Source organism: Lonchura striata, chromosome 27 (assembly GCF_050655825.1).
Source record: "Lonchura striata isolate lonStrDom1 chromosome 27, ASM5065582v1, whole genome shotgun sequence".
NCBI classification, from domain to species: domain Eukaryota; kingdom Metazoa; phylum Chordata; class Aves; order Passeriformes; family Estrildidae; genus Lonchura; species Lonchura striata.
In genome coordinates this window covers 11,084,154-11,098,046 of record NC_140729.1, presented here as the reverse complement: position 1 = coordinate 11,098,046, position 13,893 = coordinate 11,084,154, and positions in this window count along the sequence as shown.

Genomic DNA, 13,893 nt, shown 5'->3' with positions numbered 1-13,893 from the left:
GACCCTGGTCAGCTATGGACCTTCGCTCCACTTTCACAGGTCTCCAAACCTCGTAGAAAAGCGGATTATATCCAGCCCGATACTGGCTGTCCTTCTCCTTGTGCCATTTGTGTGTCCTGACGTAGTGCTTCTGGGGAGCTGGACCTTCCTCCTCATCTGTGTCTTGTGCAGTGATGAAGGCATCGTCAGCACGTTTTAATGCACCAGCTGCAGCCCAGGGGTTTAATCCCTCCGAGTATGAAAGTGACTCCATCTCTTGATCCCAGCTTGAGGGTGTCTTTTCCACCACATGCTTCAGCCAGGCAGGCTGGGGCTGGTGTGGGACAATGCTTTCCACAGTCTTGATGCTTTCAGCCTTGTGCACCTTCTTCTTGAGCTTGGCCCTCAGGTCATCAGCACTTCTTTGGCCTTCGTGCCCCAAGAGATGCTGAGGGGGATATGAATTTGGTCTGGAACTGTCCAGGCTGCTGACATCGCCCTCCGTGCTCAGGGCCAGGGCAACCACAAGTGTCACCGTTCCATCATCTCCCAGTGAAGGCTCCTTGGGCTTGCGGCTCAACACTGGGCTGCTGTTCAGCTCTCTGCCTTGTTCCATGTCCATTGTTTCTTCCTGTGCCTGTAGCGCAGCTGTGTGAGCTAGAGAACACCGAGAGGGCAGATCAGCGGCTGGGCACAAGCACAGGCTCAGAGGCTACCTGGAGCAACGGGAGCTGATCTCAAGGCCAGGGAGTGCAAAAGCAGAGTGGGGGGAAGTGTTGTGGAGAGGACAAGAGCCCTTCGATCCATCCCATTTTCCCCTTGGGGCAGAGCAGAGAGCTGGTTCTTTCCTGGTGTCTCCTGGGGTTCTGTTTGGAGGGGAAAGAAACATCCCTGGGGAATGGGTTGGTTGTCACAGAGCTTCCCACAGCTCCAGAAGAGCAGGCTTGGGTTGCTCTGCAGGAGCCAGTGAAGAGCCAGAGAGCCCAGAGGAAAGATCAGCACTGCAACAGGGGCACAGACTGGCAGGGGAAGAAAGCCCAGGGACTCCTTTGCTCCGGGGCCCTTCCCAAGAGCAGCAGCTCAAGGAAAAACTTCCTCAGGGGCACCAGAGCTCTGGAACTGTGCTATGGGCTGAGCCAGGGAGAGAAGTGAGCTCCCTGGGGACCTTGGAAACCTGGCTGTCTCTGTTTGCCTGGCCCTGCTGTGGACAGGATGTTCTGTGCCCTGTGCCCAGCTAGAGCAGGACGGAGCTTTGCTCTCCGTGCACAGGCCAAGGCGGGGATGACGGTGCTTGGTGTTCAGCCTGCGGAGCGCATCACGGGCCCTGCCCTTTGTCCTGCAGTGGCCGGTGGCGTGGCAGAGAAAGCAGGCTGTTAGGGGGATCACCAGATCTCCTTATGGGCAGACATTGCCTTCCAGCACCAGGGAAGGGCGCGGGGCATTCCTGCTTTCCTTGCCCGGGGGGCATGGTGTGGATAAGGAAGTCCTAGGTTTGGTGGGCCCCGTGAGCTCTTCTTTCTCCAGGCAGTATGTGACACACAAGACGTGTACAATCACCAGGAACGTCCCATGCCAAGGTGTTTTGTCCAAGACCTGTACTCCAAGGGGAGATCAGGACCCCCCTGCAGCACAGGGCAGTGCTGCAGCATCTCCCCAGGCTCAGGGGAAATGGCACTTTGAGCTCCCCCAGCCCTTCCGGACACCAACCGCACTGCGGGGCGCTGGTGCTGCACAGCTTCTGGCACAGGAACTGGATGGTCCTGCAGCGGCTCTCGGTCCGGGGACGCTCCTGGCACAGGCAGCAGGCCGCCTCCTTGGGCACTTGGCTAAAGACAAGAGGGGATATTGCAGGAACACCTGGCCACCATGTCCATGGCTCCATCAGAGCCCAACTCAGGGAACGCACGGATACCACGCATGGGGGTTGTGCTTCACTGTGTGCCACAGCTCTGGGAAAGGCCCCTGACTCCCCATGCAAAACTTTGAAAAGGGGATTTTAACCTGGAAAGTAGAAGTGCTCCCAAAATACCACGTGACACAGAAATGCACCCGCCTGAAGTTCAAACTCCCCTGTGAGAAACCTGCAGCAAGTCACCCGAAAGGTGAAATTCTGCCTCTGAGCTGGTGAGTTTTGGCACGTTCCCAGAAGGAACAGCAAGTCTGGAGCTTACTGGGCTTGTTCTGGTTTTGTGGCACACAGATTGGTTTCCCAAATAGAGCCCTTCTCCCAGCACTCGGGGCCTGCTGGTGGCTGGGGCTCAGTGGCACACACTCACAGGTTTTCCAAGCTCACTGTGGACTGCAGCAGCAGCAGCAGCGTCTGTGGGGTCACTTGGGTGGCACTCAGGTCTCTGCAAGCATTGGAAAGAGCTCATGAAATTCGGCGGTGACACTGCCAGAACTCTGCTCTGAGAGCAGAGGGCCCAGGGCCCTGATGATGGTGGTGCTGCTGGCAGAGGCATCCACTTGTGCCTGCTCCAAGAGAAGCCATTCTGGAGCCCAGCTTCCCTCTGCCTCACCCTGCTCTAAGCCAGCCGGTCGGAATCAGGAGGGCAATCCTGCAGCTCTCGTGGCAGACAGATGCCACCGGAAAGGATTGCCCCTCTCCCGACTCTCCTGCTGCTCTCCCCTGAGGGCACCTGAGTCCCTGAAGGAGGCAGGAGCCTGGAGCTGCTGGCACGAGTGCAGTTTATTCCCAGAGCCCTGCGGCCTCTCCACCTGGCCCCAGACCTGGATGGGCCCTCATCCCTGAAAGTTTGTGTCCCAGTTCCTGGGTTGCTTTGCAGCTGGGGACACACCAGCACTACTTGGCCTTTGCCTTGCTCTGCTGGAGCCGGGCTATTTGTGTCTCCAGCAGACTCGGGCTGCGCAAGGGGGAGATTTGCTCAGGCACTTGCACTGCTTTCCTGAGAACGGGGCACTCGAGAGAGACACAGGTCTTTTTGGATCTGCTCCAGATGAGCCAATACTTACAGAGAGCTCACAGAGGGCAGCTTGAAGAAGGCAGCGTCATCAATGACAGCCAGCGGGTTGTGGCTGAGGATCCTGAGAAACAACAGAGCTCTGTCAGGCGAGGATGGCGAGGATGTGAGCTGCGTGTGCCGGGCTCGTGGGGACGGCCTGGCCGCTGTCAAGGAAGCCTTGCAGGAGGTGAGCAGGGCAGGGGAAAGGGCCATTGCAGCTGCACACTCCTGGTGCTCCCTGGCTGACATCCACACTCAGAATCAGGACTTTCCATGGGGCAAGTCTGCTTTTGCCTACAGACCCGGCGGAGGCCCTGCAGAGACTCGCCCTGACGGGCCTTTAGGCCTGCTGCCACTTACAGCTCCTGGAGGAACTGCATCCCATGCCAGGCCTGGAAAGTGCCGCTGCGGATCCGTGTGAGGCCATTCCCGGAGAGGTTTCTGGGGAAAGAGGAGGTCACACACAGGAATCGGGCCTGCCCTACAGAAAGAGGGGGCAAAGCGGGATCTCTTTGCAGGAAAGGTGCAAATGCAAGGTGGAAGCGGGAGGAAACTGCTGCTTTCTCAGTGTTTGTAGCCTGCCCAGGAGAGGAATCAAAGGGCACGCGTGCTGAACTCTCTTTCTGTTCCACGATGCAGCCGAGGCTGCGAGAACTGGCTGCTCTGATGGCTGCGTGTGGACAAGCCCCCTGGGCTCTGTCCTCTGGCGTGGCCTTCCAGCCATCGGCATTGACCTCTGCAGCTCAGCTGGGCTCTGGGCAGGGCAGATTTAGGGACTGTGGGGAAAAGAACAGGAGCATTTTCCTGCACAGCAAGGGTGCCCAGTGCAAAGGCTGAGCTGAAGAGACTAGAAAGAAACTTGATCACTCACAGAAACTTCAGGAAAGGCAGTGGCTCAAAAGCCTGTTCCTCAATGGACAGGATCTCGTTGCAGGACAAATCCCTGTTCCAGTTAGAACAACAAATGTCACTTCCATTTGCCCTGTCGCTTTTACTTGCCTCTGCAGCCCACATCCCAGGAGGGACAAAGGGCACGTGCCCGCGGCCTGAGCAGCAGGGCCCCAGCGAGCCCCCCGCCGCCGTGGGCAGGGCACGGTGCTTACAGGTGCTTCAGCAGGAACAGCCCTTCCAGGGAATGTCTCTTCACAGCCCGCAGCTCATTGTCCCTGAGCACTCTGCAAGGAGACACAGGGAGATTGTGGCAGCGGCCACTGGCCAGCAGCAAATGGGATCGTCCTGGGAAAATCTCCTGTTTCAGCAGCGCGACTGAAGCATCGCTCTGGGTCACTGCAGGGATCGTCCCCACTCCTGGCCAGAGCAGGCCCTTGCTCCTGGCCGGCTGAAGCTGACCACAGCTTGATCCCAGGGCAGACAGACACGGGGATGGTGCCCTGGGGGGGATGGTGCCCTGGGCTGCAGCAATTCTTGCCCTGCTGGGAAGCTGTGGTGATTCACACCCCTCCTTGCAGAGCAGCCTAGCTTTGAATTCCAAGGGAAATGGGTGGTGTGGGGGCTGCTGCTCCAGCCCCAGACCAAAGGATGCAAAATCCCCAAACTCCTGCCATTTGAAATGCTGCAGGGCACTTACAAGGTCTCAGTCCATGGGTAGTCCTTCCAGGCTTGCTTTCCAACAGTAGCGATGGAGTTCCCAGTGAAATCTCTGCAAAGAGACAAAAGACCCGGTCCCCCCTCAGGAAAACCCATTTCCCTGCCATTCGCCTGCTGAGCTGGAAGCGGGCTTTGCCTGGAGAAGGCACAGTGTGCCCAGCCTGGCTTCACACTCATGCGAGCTCAGTTCCCGCCATCTCTGGCCAGGGAGTGCCCCGGCTGTCCCGGGTGGGCTTTGCAGACACAGGGAGCTGAGGAGGGGCAGCCGCAGGGCTCGGTGGGGCCGCGGGACTCACAGCACAGTCAGAGCTCGGCGGCGGCTGGCCGGGGGCACGGTGGCCAGGCCGGCGTGGCCGCAGTTCAGCTGCCCACGGCCTGGGCAGCGGCACGGCTCTGGGCAGAGCTTCTTGGCCGCTCCCGGCGAGGGAGCTACTGCCAGCAGCAGGACCAGCAGGAGCAGAGCGCGCATGAGACGCATCACCAGGTCCATGGCGAGACAGGACTGGCTGCAGTCACCTGGGATGCAGGCCTGAGCGGGAGCCGTGGCAGTTCCTGTGTCACAGTGGTGCTGTTGATGTCACAGTGCTCCTTCTCATGTCACTGTAGCATTGCTTGTGTCACCGTGGTGGTGCTTCAGAGCTCGCAGCAAACGGCAGTTCAGGCCATGATGTCACCAAATGACTCTGAGCCGTCAATCTGCGGAATCATGGAACGCATTGGCTTGGAAGGGGCCTTGAGCTCCATCCAGTGCCACCACTGCCATGGCAGGGAAACCTCCCGCTGGCCCAGGCTGCTCCAAGCCCCCTCCAACCTGGCCTTGGGCACTTCCAGGCCTCCAGGGGCACCACAGCTGCTCTGGGCACCCTGTGCCAGGGACTCCCTGAGATAAGTGGAAGATCATTTTGTTCACTCTGATATGCTCGCTTACCTTGGTTTGCATAAGATTGTACTGGTGTGTCTTTGAAATGCTTATTTGCTTAAAAGGTGATAAGGAGGTTGAGATTAGAGTCCTAGGTGTGTGTATCTGGTCTGCTTGGTGTATCTCAAAAGGAGAGACTTAGAAGCTATCACAACGACCAGACTCAGACTACATCTGGAGAGTCACGCCTGCAAGGAGAAATGGGGGGATAAAAGGAAGGTTGGGACAGAACATTTTGGCGCGCCGTTGGTGGAGCAGGAGACTCCCCGGCCGCCCAGCACTGTGCTTTGCCTGCCTTACTCGCTTGCTATTTTCAATAAAATTGCTTTATTGGATTAAGACACTTCAAATTGTCGTGTCACAATTTATAACAATTTGGTGCCGTGACTCGGATGGAGAAGTAGATCAGTCGCTACGGGACGACCGGGAGGCGCCCCGCCCTTATGGCGGCCCGGCTGCCCCAGGCTTTCTGATCACTCTCCTCCAACGAACCTAAATTGAGTAACGGGCAAAGGAGAACCGGTTACCCCTGTAATCTTTGTGCACGAAGAACCAGCGAAGACGCAGGACGCGTGAGTATAGGCCGGTTTCCCGCTCGGTTTGGGGTGGTTTTCCCGGAGTGCTGTGTGTGAGAGGTCTCGTGGAGACCAAGTGAGTGCAGACTCTGTATTAGTGCGTTTTCCATTCCCCGCGAGGGGCTGGGCCACGAACCAGGGGAGCACGTGTGTGAGAAATTGAGTGCACTCCGGAAGATGGGACAGAGGAAAAGCAAGCCCTCTGGTCCCATGGGAGAGGGGACCCATGCTAAGCTTCCCCAGATTCCCAAGCCCCTTGGGTTTGATGATAATTAATTGGGATGCTTTCCCATCTAGAAAAGGGAAAGACAAAGTTAAAATGATACATTATTGTATGGAAGTGTGCGGGAAGGGCCTAACCCTAATTTCCGTGCAAGGAATGTAGAACAAAGGGAGAATCGGGAGCAGAGTTATATTTCTAGGGAAGGAAAAGAAAGAGGTCGTGAAATTGTCTGCTTCTACTGTGGAAAGAAGGGACATATGAAGAGGGGATGCAGACAACGGATAGCGGATGAGAAGGCCTTTAAGGAAGATTAGGGGTGTCAAGGGCTCTATTTGTTGGGGAAGAAACATCATAAGGAGCCCTTGGTAAAGCTTAAAGTAAGACCCCAACAACAAGAGATGGAATTTTTAGTGGATACCGGGGCTGAAAGATCCACGGTGCAAGCCTTGCCGCTTGGATGTAAAAAGTCATCTGACACTGTACATGTAATTGGGGCAAAAGGAGAGCCCTTTGAGGTATCTGTTATCAAGGATGTGATGGTAGAAACTGATTCCAAATTTGGTATAGGTTCTTTACTACTGGTACCTGAAGCAGATTACAATTTATTAGGGAGAGATCTGATAATAGAATTGGGTATTAATTTAGAAGTTGTAAATAAAGAATTACAGATAAAGCTCTGCCCTTTAAGGGTGGAGGATGAAAAGAAAATTAATCCTGAGGTGTGGTATACCCCAGAAACGGTGGGAAAATTGCAGATTAAGCCTTTCTCAGTGGAAATAAGTGATCCTGGCAAACCCGTAAGAATAAAACAATACCCTATCCCTAGGGAGGAAAAATTAAGTCTAAAACCTGAAATAGATAGGTTATTGGAAAAAGGGCTTTTAGAGCCCTGTGTGTCTCCCTTCAATACTCCCATCCTGCCTGTAAAGAAGTCAGATGGGTCCTACAGATTGGTGCACGATTTAAGAGAAATAAATAAGAGGACTTTGGCCCGGTTTCCAGTAGTTGCAAATCCATAAAAAGATTTAAAGGTAATTGAATCCGGACCACTAAGTAACTCCTGGTCTGCACAAGCTTGTGAATTATATGCAGTACTCAGGGCTTTAAGGTTATTAAAAGGAAAAATTGGAACAATATACACAGACTCTAAATATGCATATGGGATAGTGCACACATTTGGAAAAATTTGGGAAGAGAGGGGACTTATAAACTCACAGGGAAAAGATCTAATTCATCAAGAGCTAATTGTCCAAGTTTTAAATGCCTTAAGGGGCCCGGCTCAAATTGCTGTAGTCCAGTTAAGGGGACACCAGAGAGGATTGGACTTTAGAAACAGGGGAAATAATTTAGCTGACCAAGAAGCCAAGAAAGCAGCCCTACGAACTCAGGGGGGACATGGGGCAGAGCGACACTGTATCTGTGGACTCCCCCAAAGAAAAATGGCAAATATATAGTTTTACCACTCAAGAAAAGGAAAAATTACAAAAGATGGGAATTGAGGAGGGGTCTGAAGGGCAATGGAAGCTCCCAGATGGGAGAACTGTTTTACCTAAAAGCAAGGCCTCAGAAATTTTGCAAAGATTGCATGACCAGACTCATTAGGGAACTCAGGCATTAGTAGATCAATTTGCCACTAAGTATATGAGTATTGGAATCTATGATTTGGCTAAAAGAGTAGTGGGAGATTGTCTGATCTGTCAAAAAGTAAACAGAAAACATCTTAGGTAAAGGCCCATGGGAGGAAGGGAATTAGCTCACAGGCCTTTTGCCAAAATACAAATAGACTTCACTGAATTGCCTAAAGTGGGTAGATATAAATATTTGTTAGTAATAGTAGATCATCTCACCCATTTTGTAGAAGCTTACCCCACTACTCGGACTACTGCTCAGACAGTGGTCAGAATATTATTAGAAGAAATAATCCCTAGATATGAGATAGTAAAAACAATAGATTCTGATAGGGGACCCCACATGCCATATGATTTGGAGGAACCCCGAGACCACCCCCAGTTGAAGGACTATAAAATAACCTCATATATTATTGCCTTAATGAAACGCCGCAATGAACTTTGGGAAAAAGGAATCATTACGCAAAGACCCCCTTTAGATTTAAAAATACATAAAATATACCTAGGAGACTATGTGTTAATAAAATCCTGGAAAGAATCTACACTAACCCCACAATGGGAAGGTCCTTATCTTGTGTTACTCACTACAGAAACTGCAATTCGGACTGCAGAAAGAGGATGGACACATGCCAGTCGAGTAAAAGGACCAGTTAACAACACTGTGTGGCAAGTAACCAGTCCTCCCAGGAACCTGAAATTGAAGTTACAGAGAAACTAATGGACTCTTATCAGATTGAATACACATCAGACTTATATTACTTAGATAGTGGACTAATTAGTAATTCAAGTGTTAGAGTAAAGTGTAAAAATCAAAATTGTAATTGCTATCCTTTTGTATGCTATATCTGTAAGGTGTGTGGGGAACGGTGGTGGTCACATTGCAACAGAGGATATCCTCCACGAGGAACTTGCAATTCCTGTTGGAACGTACAAAGAGAGATTACAGCTTGGGTACTGACCTGTAAAGTGACTAGAGGGGAAATCCGATTGGAATCTAAAGAGTGGTGGGAAATTTTCTCAAAGGGCATTCACCCAGACTATTACTGCTACCATACAAATGAGCCGAGCCCATTTGTGGCAGAGATCATAGAAGGCCTTTGTAGGAAAGACCTAAAAGGGGTCAGTTGTACCGCACCAGAGGTAAAAGATCAAAATTGACGTTCTTATTGCATGCGGCAAGGCACCAAAGGGCATAAATCCCCTCCTGAAGAATACTCTTGCTGCCGAGAAGATGGTACACCCTGTGGCTCGAAGCACCCGAGTCGACGGGCGAGGCAGAGGAGTAAACAGCTGTGGAGGAAGGAGCCCTCAGGATGGAATACGCAAGCAATATTTGCGGAACTACCCCGGGACTGAGAGTAACAAAGGCAGAAATAGTTTTTGGGCTCAAAAGTATAATTGTTGCAGTGTGAGAAACCAGACCCCACATGCCATTTGCTTACTGCTTGTGATTTTCCTTTGTATATCTTGTAATACTGCGGAAATAACAACTCATGAACCTTTCAAGTGGACTTTAGGAAGATGGGAGGATTCACGAGTTATAAGGAGCAATACTACAGCTGGAGCTCCCACTTTCCAGTTACCTGTGGCATCCTTAGGTACTCGTTGGGGTTCCCATTGGGTTTCATAGTTTTATATGTGTCCTGCTTCGAATCCTGGTAAAGGGTATTGCAATAGTCCTAGACAATATTACTGTGCATATTGGGGTTGTGAAACAATAGCTGGTACATGGGACCCCCCCCACTCCTGATCCATACATTAAAGTGGTCTGGAAGCCAGATGGTTGTATTCCTCCCGGCTACTGGACAGGTCATAAACCCCCAGAAAATATTTGCAGGAATATACAAATTACTGCATTAAGGCCAGAGGATAGTATATGGTTAATTGGAAAAACTTGGGGCGTTCGTTTATATTCGGCTGATTTTGGCAATTTTGGTAGCTTAATATTTATAAAGAAGGAAATTGTGCCCCCTGATCCTGAACCTGTAGGGCCAAACCCAGTGTTATTAGAAAAGGAGGTTGTTTTAGCCAACCAAACAAAAGAAAGGGATCAGACCCAGAATAAAATTCAGAATGAAAACACTTCAGGAGACAAACAGGAAAAAACCCAGGAGGGTAATATACTCTGGAAGGTTATGAAAGCGAGTTATGGTGTCCTAAATAGAACCAACCCAAGACTGACGGAAGACTGTTGGCTGTGCTATAATTTAAGACCCCCATTTTATGAAGCCATAGGGGTCACTGCAAAGCCCAGAAGAGTGAATGGAACTAATCCGAATCAGTGTTTTTGGAAAAAGGGTAAAGAGACAACACCGGGGCTTACCTTGGCTCAGGTAACAGGGAAAGGGAGATGCATAGGAAAAATCCCAACACAAAGAGAATACCTTTGTGGAGTAATAGAAACAGGTGGAAAGAAACCGGCTGACTGGCTATTGCCAGCAGCTAACACTAAGTGGGTATGTAACACTCTGGGTGTCACACCGTGCATCTCACTGAAACTGTTTAATCCAAGCCAACACTACTGCATCCAAGTAACGATTATGCCCAGAATTACCTACCATACAAGTGACTACATATATGAACAACAAACTGTGCCAGAACACCATCTAATGAAAAGGGAACCCCTCACTGCCTTAACTATTGCAACTCTCCTTACCATCGGGGGAATAGGAGCTGGAACTGGGGTGGCATCCCTAGTAAATCAACAAAAGGAATTTAAAGCATTAAGAATTTCAGTAGATGAAGATCTGAGTAAAATTGAGCAGGCCATCGATGGATTGGTAAAATCATTAAGGTCCCTATCTGAGGTGGTGTTGCAGAACAGAAGGAGTTTAGACTTGCTATTATTACAACAAGGGGGATTGTGTGTAGCCCTGAAGGAGGAATGCTGTGCATACGCTGATCATACTGGAGTTGTTACAGACACCATGGCAGAATTAAGGAGAAGATTAGAGCAGAGAAAGAGGGAAAGAGAGGCACAGCAAAGTTGGTATGAATCATGGTTCAATCAATCTCCTTGGTTAACTACCTTGTTATCCACCCTTGCAGGACCTCTGATACTGATAATATTAGGACTGACCTTTGGGCCATGCATCTTCAATAAGGCAATAAAAATAGTAAAGGGACGATTAGAGGCAGCACATTTAATGCTAATTAGGGCAAAATATGAACCCATACACAATGTAGATGAGACCCTAATACTAAGTCACCAAGAGTTACAAAGACTCAGTGAACAAAATAAAGATGAACAAGAAAAAGGGGGGAATTGAGATAAGTGGAAGATCATTTTGTTCACTGTGATATGCTCGCTTACCTTGGTTTGCATAAGAATGTACTGGTGTGTCTTTGAAATGCTTATTTGCTTAAAAGGTGATAAGGAGTTTGAGATTAGAGTCCTAGGTGTGTGTATCTGGTCTGCTTGCTGTATCTCAAAAGAAGAGACTTAGAAGCTATCACAACGACCAGACTCAGACTACATCTGGAGAGTCACGCCTGCAAGGAGAAGGGGGGGAAAAAAGGAAGGTTGGGACAGAACATTTTGGCGCGCCGTTGGTGGAGCAGGAGACTCCCCGGCCGCCCAGCGCTGTGCTTTGCCTGCCTTACTCGCTTGCTATTTTCAATAAAATTGCTTTATTGGATTAAGACACTTCAAATTGCCGTGTCACAATTTATAACACCCTGCCCTCACGGGGAAGAATTTCTCCTGAACACACGATCTAAGCCTGCTCTGGGGCACTGTGGAGCCATTCCCACTTGCATTGGCTTTGTGTGGCCAGGTGTTGGCATGGGTTTGGGGCTGCAGGTGCTGTTGAAATTTCTTTTGCTTCTCATTATCCTGCTCTGATTTTCATGGCAATAAATGCACGGAATATCCCCAAGTTCTGTCTGTTGTGTCCATGCTGGTGACCGGGGAGGGATCTCTCCCTCTCTTGTAGTAAAGTGATGAGCCTTTCGCTGGCTTTTCTCTCCGCTCTCCCCTTGCGCAGAGCGCTGACGGCGCCTTCGGTGCCGGGCAGCCGGCATCCAGCCAGACCTAAAGCCCGGCCCCCAGTGCTGGGAGAGCGCGGAGAGCTTCCCGAAAGCCGGGCCATGCCGGAATGTCCGGCGGGAGAGCCTGAGGGAGCCACAGCGCCAATGGCGGGAAGCGCTGCGAGCCTGAGGGGCGGCAGCTCCGCCTCAGCGCGCCCGCAGCGGCAGCGGCGGCGGCCGGGCCGAGCCCGCTGCGAGCCCCGCTGCAGCCCAGCCCCTGAGGCGAAGCGCTCCGGCCCCTGGGCTCTGGAGCCGGCAGCGCCGGGACACCTACGGCAGAGCTCCCGCCGCGGCCGGAGCGCCACGTCGGCGCCGGCAGACACTGAGGGGCAGCGAGCGCCGTGCGAAGGAAGCCGCAGGCAGCTTTGGGAAGGCCGGCAGAGCCCCGCAAACAGCGCCCAGAGAGGCGCTTCCGCCCGGCCGGGAGGCGCGGCCGCTCCGCCGCACAGGCAGCTCCGGCCGCGGGCAGCGGCACCGCCGGCGGCACCCTCGGCCCGAGGGGAAACGCGCGGCCCAGCAGCTCGGGCCGGGGCGGCTCCGGCGCCGCTTGGGGCAAGGCGGCCTCCCGGCCTGGCCACCGAGTCACAGAGCCCCCAGAGTCACTGGCGATGGAAAAGACCTCTGCCTTCAGCGCGTCCATCCTGTGCCCGATCCCCACCTTGGCGGCCAGGCCAGAGCACCTCCAGCCGCTTCCTTGGAGCCCTCCTGGCCCGGCGAGTCCACCACCTCCTTGGGCAGCCCCTTCCAAGGCCTGACCACCCTTTCCATGAGGAAGTTGCCCGTGTGCCCCAAGACGAGCTGGTGAGGAAGCAGAGCCGCTGAGCAGGAAGCTTTGCCTGGGACTCGGGGAAAACACACCATTTACAGCTCTGGAAGAAGGGCAGCACCACAGGAGGATGGCAGGGATGTCATTGGGGCACGCAGGGAGAAAGGTAGAAAAGTAAAGGCCCAGCTGGAACTGAATTTGGCCAATTCCATGAAGGAGAACAGAAACTGCTTTTACAAAGACATCGGCAACACCGGGAGGAACAAGGACAAACTTGGTTTTTATTGAATGCAGGGAGGACATTGCCACATGGGATGAAGAAAACCCTGAGGTACTGATGCCTCCTCTGGGTGTCCAGAGCTTGTGCTTGCCTGCAGCACCCTCTGGCCTTCCCTCAGGATGAAAAGAACAGCATGAAAATAACAGACAATGAAAAAGCACCCAAGGGAACTACAACAGCCAACGAAACAGCATGCAAGGAGAGCCTCGGCTAAAATGGGAGGTGCAAAATTGCTGGCATCCCATTAACTTCTTCAAAGTCTTCCTCCTTACTTCTTGGCACTTAGACTTCTGTGTCTTCCTGGGATGCTTATCTCTGGTACTCATAGGCATCCCTGAGGCGTTGAATCTCTAGCAATTCAGACTTCCTAAACGGGGGAGCAGCACTGGGAAGTGCCATGAAGAGGAGTGAAATAAATGGGCAAGGAGAGCAGCTCCTTTTGAAGTGCCTTTATTAAAGTGATCAGCTCTGGGTGGGGCCCGAGGGGTGGCGCACACTGCCGCTGTTCCCTTTGGCGACACAGAGGAGGAGGTGAACACTTTTGCTTCCCAGCAGAACCGGGGCTTCCGTCCTCACAGACATGCCTAGGAAGATGTCTTTTGGCTCGTCGGCTGGGGTCCTCACTCTAACTCAGTTCTTCTTAGGTTATGGTGCCACTTAAAACCACGTTGGTAGGGTAGAGGGACTTCTTGCTGGTAGGTCCAGTTGCTTAGTTGTTCAAATTTTAGGTTGGCTCGTTGTTTCTAGGGTCTTTTGTTGGATTTTCTTGCACCTTTCCTTGAGTTGCATACTTCCCGGGAATGTTCCGTTCCGGTCACCATTTTGTGGAGCAGCGGAGGAAATACCCGATGGATGCAACAAGGGTCACAGGGACAGTAAAGGGGTACAACTAAGGTGTAAGTAAGGGACTTAACAGCGGGGGT